We start from the raw sequence: 6,000 nt of genomic DNA on the forward strand, positions 1-6,000 counted from the left end.
ATAGCAGGTGACTATTGACTTGCAAGATAGGATCAAGAACTCACATGTATTCATGAAAACATAATAGGTTCAGATCTGAAATCATGGCACTCGGGCCCTAGTGACAAGCATTAAGCATAGCAAAGTCATAGAAACATCAATCTCAGAACATAATGGATAGTAGGGATCAAACCCTAGCAAAACTAACTCGATTACATGGTAAATCTCATCCAACCCATCACCGTCCAGCAAGCCTACGATGAGATTACTCACGCACGGCGGTGAGCATGATGAAATTGGTGATGGAGGATAGTTGATGATGACGATGGTGACGGATTCCCCTCTCCGGAGCCCCGAACGGACTCCAGATCAGCCCTTCCGAGAGAGATTAGGGCTTGGCGGTGGCTCCGTATCGTAAAACGCGATGAATCCTTTTCTCTTATTTTTTTTCTCCCCGAACGTGAATATATGGAGTTGGAGTTGAGGTCGGTGGAGCTCCAGGGGGCCCATGAGGCAGGGGGGCGCGCCCCCACCCTCGTGGCCAGGGTGTGGGCCCCCTTCGGTTGATTCTTTCGCCAGTATTTTTTTATTAATTCCAAAAAGTGGCTCCGTGAAGTTTCAGGTCATTCCAAGAACTTTTATTTTTGCACAAAAATAACACCATGGCAATTCTGCTGACAACAACGTCAGTCCGGGTTAGTACCATTCAAATCATGCAAGTTAGAGTCCAAAACAAGGGCAAAAGTGTTTGGACAAGTAGATACGTTGGAGACGTATCACACCCTCCTCAAACACAAGCTCTTACTCTCCGAGCCGGCCACGATGGCCGCGCTCATGGTGACGGCGGACAAGTATGCCAACGCCGACTCTTCCATGAAGATCCAGGTGGCGCTGGACGAAGCCGGCAAAGCAAAGCCGGTTCCCCCTCCAAAGCCGGCTGGCGAAGGCAGCCGGCAGCAGCAAAACCAGCAGAACAACAAGCACAAGGCCAACCAGCCGGCCCAGCACTACGACAACCGGCTCGTTGATACGTCTCCAACGTATCTATAATTTTTGATTGTTCCATGCTATATTATATTCTGTTTTGGACATTATTGGGCTTTATTATACACTTTTATATTATTTTTGGAACTAACCTATTAACTGGAGGCCCAGCCCAGAATTGCTGTTTTTTGCCTATTTCAGAGTTTCGCAGAAAAAGAATATCAAACGGAGTCCAAACGGAATGAAACCTTCGGGAACGTGATTTTTGGAACGAACATGATCCAGAGGACTTGGACCATACGTCAAGAAAGCTACCAGGAAGGCACGAGGTAGGGGGCGCGCCTAACCCCCCCAGGCGCGCCCTCCACCCTCGTGGGGCCCACGTTGCTCCACCGGCGTACTTCTTCCTCCTGTATATACCTACGTACCCCCAAACTACCAGATACGGAGCAAAAAACCTAATTCCACCGCCGCAACCTTCTGTACCCGTGAGATCCCATCTTGGGGCCTTTTCCGGCGCTCCGCTGGAGGGGGCATCGATCATGGAGGGCTTCTACATCAACACCATAGCCTCTCCGATGATGTGTGAGTAGTTTACCTCAGACCTTCGGGTCCATAGTTATTAGCTAGATGGCTTCTTCTCTCTCTTTGGATCTCAATACAAAGTTCTCCATGATTCTTGTGGAGATCTATTCGATGTAATCTTCTTTTGCGGTGTGTTTGTTGAGACCAATGAATTGTGGGTTTATGATCAAGTTTATCTATGAACAATATTTGAATCTTATCTGAATTCTTTTATGTATGATTGGTTATCTTTGCAAGTCTCTTCGAATTATCAGTTTGGTTTGGCCTACTAGATTGATCTTTCTTGCAATGGGAGAAGTGCTTAGCTTTGGGTTCAATCTTGCGGTGTCCTTTCCCAATGACAGTAGGGGCAGCAAGGCACGTATTGTATTGTTTCCATCGAGGATAACAAGATGGGGTTTATATCATATTGCATGAGTTTATCCCTCTACATCATGTCATCTTACTTAAAGCGTTACTCTGTTCTTTTGAACTTAATACTCTAGATGCATGGTGGATAGCAGTCGATGTGTGGAGTAATAGTAGTAGATGCAGGCAGGAGTCGGTCTACTTGTCGCGGACGTGATGCCTATATACATGATCATACCTAGATATTCTCATAACTATGCTCAATTCTGTCAATTGCTCAACAGTAATTTGTTTACCCACCGTAATACTTATGCTCTCGAGAGAAGCCACTAGTGAAACCTATGGCCCCCAGGTCTATTTTCCATCATATTAATCTCCCGTCAACAAGCTATTTCTGGCACCGTTTTTATTTTGTTTTCTTTACTTTGCATCTTTATCATAAAAATACCAAAAATATTATCTATCATATCTATCAGATCTCACTTTTGTAAGTGACCGTGAAGGGATTGACAACCCCTTTATTGCGTTGGTTGCGAGGATTTTATTTGTTTGTGCAGGTGCGAGGGACTCGTGCGTGGCCTCCTACTGGATTGATACCTTGGTTCTCAAAAACTGAGGGAAATACTTACGCTGCTTTACTGCATCACCCTTTGCTCTTCAAGGGAAAACCAACGCAGTGCTCAAGAGGTAGCAAGAAGGATTTCTGGCGCCGTTGCTGGGGCGTCTACGCAAAAGTCAACATACCAAGTACCCATCACAAACCCTTATCTCCCGCATTACATTATTTGCCATTTGCCTCTCGTTTTCCTCTCGCCCACTTCACCCTTGCCGTTTTATTCGCCCTCTCTTTTCCGTTCACCTCTTTTTCGCGTGCTTCTTGTTTGCTCGTGTGTTGGTTTGCTTGCTTGTCGTTATGGCTAGTCCTTTATCTACTCCTTTGTCCCCTGAGTTTGAGGTTCTTCACTTCAAGCAAAGACAAGGAGAAAACTTAAAAGATGCTTGGTTTAGGATGATGGAATCTTATCGTAATTGTACCTTAGAGGTGAATTTTAGAATTTTGCTTTGTAACTTCTATGTTGGATTAAATTTGTCTCATAGACAACTCTTGGAATGCGTTGGTAAAGGAAATTTTATAGAAATTGATCCCAGTATTGTGCATGAAATCATATCCAGGAAGAAACTCAAGTCTTTGAGAAGATTTGCGAAGTAACAATTTTTTACAAAAGTCTCTCGAACCTCTTAAGAGTGTTAGCGTCAATCTTAATCGCATGAATATGTTGATCACTCTTTGCAATAAACGGTTGGATTCTTTGGATCTAAAAATTTCTGAATATGAAGGGAAACCTAAAGAACCTCCCGGATTCGAGCATAACTCCGCAAAAAGATTGCATGTCCAAGATGGCAATACCTAGATCTATCCTTGCTATTATGCCTAGCAAGGGGCGTTAAACGATAGCGCTTGTTGGGAGGCAACCCAATTTTATTTTTAGTTTTTTGCTTTTTGCTTCTGTTTAGGAATAAATATTTGATCTAGCCTCTGGTTAGATGTGTTTTTTATGTTTCAATTAGTGTTTGTGCCAAGTTTAACCTATAGGATCTTCTTGGATGATAGTTATTTGATCTTGCTGAAAATTCCAGAAACTTTCTGTTCACGAAAATAATTGTTAAAAATCACCAGAACGTGATAAAATATTGATTCCAATTGCTGCTGATCAATAAACAAATTGTCTCGGTCGTCCTATTTTGGATGAATTTTTGGAGTTCCAGAAGTTTGCGTTAGTTACAGATTACTACAGACTGTTCTGTTTTTGACAGATTCTGTTTTTCGTGTGTTGTTTGCTTATTTTGATGAATCTATGGCTAGTAAAATAGTTTATAAACCATAGAGAAGTTGGAATACAGTAGTTTTAACACCAATATAAATAAAGAATGAGTTCATTACAGTACCTTTAAGTGGTTTTTTGTTTTCTTTCGCTAACGGAGCTCACGAGATTTTCTATTAATTTTTGTGTTGTTAAGTTTTCAAGTTTTGGGTAAAAGATTTGATGGATTATGGAACAAGGAGTGGCAAGAGCCTAAGCTTGGGGATGCCCATGGCACCCCAATATAATCTAAGGACACCTAAAAGCGAAAGCTTGGGGATGCCCCGGAAGGCATCCCCTCTTTCGTCTACTTCCATCGGTAACTTTACTTGGAGCTATATTTTTATTCACCACATGATATGTGTTTTGCTTGGAGCGTCTCGTATTATTTGAGTCTTTATTTGTTAGTTTTCCACAATCATCCTTGCTGTACACACCTTTTGAGAGAGACACACATGATTCGGAAATTGTTAGAATACTCTATGTGCTTCACTTATATCTTTTGAGTTATATAGTTTTTGCTCTAGTGCTTCACTTATATCTTTTAGAGCACGGTGGTGGATTTGTTTTATAGAAACTATTGTTCTCTCATGCTTCACTTAGATTATTTTGAGAGTCCTAAAAACAGCGTGGTAATTTGCTTTAATTATGTTAGGCATTCAAGATTAGTAATTATTTTTCTTATGAGTGTGTTGAATACTATGAGAAGTTTGATACTTGATAATTGTTTTGAGATATGAAGATGGTGATATTAGAGTCATGCTAGTTGAGTAGTTTTGAATTTGAGAAATACTTGTGTTAAAGTTTGTGATTCCCGTAGCATGCACGTATGGTGAACCGTTATGTGATGAAGTCGGAGCATGATTTATTTATTGATTGTCTTCCTTATGAGTGGCGGTCGGGGATGAGCGATGGTCTTTTCCTACCAATCTATCCCCCTAGGAGCATGCGCGTAATACTTTGCTTTGATAACTTGTAGATTTTTGCAATAAGTATATGAGTTCTTTATGACTAATGTTGAGTCCATGGATTATACGCACTTTCTTCCTTCCACCATTGCTAGCCTCTCTAATACCGCGCACTTTTCGCCGGTATCATACACCCACCATATACCTTCCTCAAAACAGCCACCATACCTACCTATCATGGCATTTCCATAGCCATTCTGAGATATATTGCCATGCAACTTACCACCGTTCCGTTTATTATGACATGCTCCATCATTGTCATATTGCTTTGCATGATCATGTAGTTGACATTGTATTTGTGGCAAAGCCACCGTTCATAATTCTTTCATACATGTCATTCTTGATTCATTGCATATCCCGGTACACCGCCGGAGGCATTTACATAGAGTCATATTTTGTTCTAAGTATTGAGTTGTAATTGTTGAGTTGTATGTAAATAAAAGTGTGATGATCATCATTTTTAGAGCATTGTCCCAAGTGAGGAAAGGATGATGGAGACTATGATTCCCCCACAAGTGGGGATGATACTCCGGACTAAAAAAAAGAAAGGCCAAAAAAAAGAGAAAAGGCCCCAAAAAAATGATGAGAGAAAAAGAGAGAAGGGACAATGTTACTATCCTTTTACCACACTTGTGCTTCAAAGTAGCACCATGATCTTCATGATAGAGTCTCCTATGTTGTCACTTTCATATACTAGTGGGAATTTTTCATTATAGAACTTGGCTTGTATATTCCAATGATGGGCTTCCTCAAAATGCCATAGGTCTTCGTGAGCAAGCGAGTGCACACCCACTTAGTTCCTTTTGTTGAGCTTTCATATACTTATAGCTCTAGTGCATCCGTGGCATGGCAATCCCTACTCACTCACATTGATATCTATTAATGGGCATCTCCATAGCCCGTTGATACGCCTAGTTGGTGTGAGACTATCTTCTCCTTTTTGTCTTCTCCACAACCACCATTCTATTCCACATATAGTGCTATGTCAATGGCTCACGCTCATGTATTGCGTGAAGATTGAAAAAGTTTGAGAACACCAAAACTATGAAACAATTGCTTGGCTTGTCATCGGGGTTGTGCATGATTTAAATACTTTGTGTGGTGAAGATAGAGCATAGCCAGACTATATGATTTTGTAGGGATAAATTTCTTTGGCCATGTTATTTTGAGAAGACGTAATTGCTTAAAGTATGTTTTTGGTCCCTCAAGTTACCACAAAGTATAGAATTGGTCCCTCAAGATTTTTTCGCATACATTTGGTCCCTCAAGTCTCA

Source organism: Triticum aestivum, chromosome 6D, assembly GCF_018294505.1.
Source record: "Triticum aestivum cultivar Chinese Spring chromosome 6D, IWGSC CS RefSeq v2.1, whole genome shotgun sequence".
Classification (NCBI taxonomy): Eukaryota; Viridiplantae; Streptophyta; class Magnoliopsida; order Poales; family Poaceae; genus Triticum; species Triticum aestivum.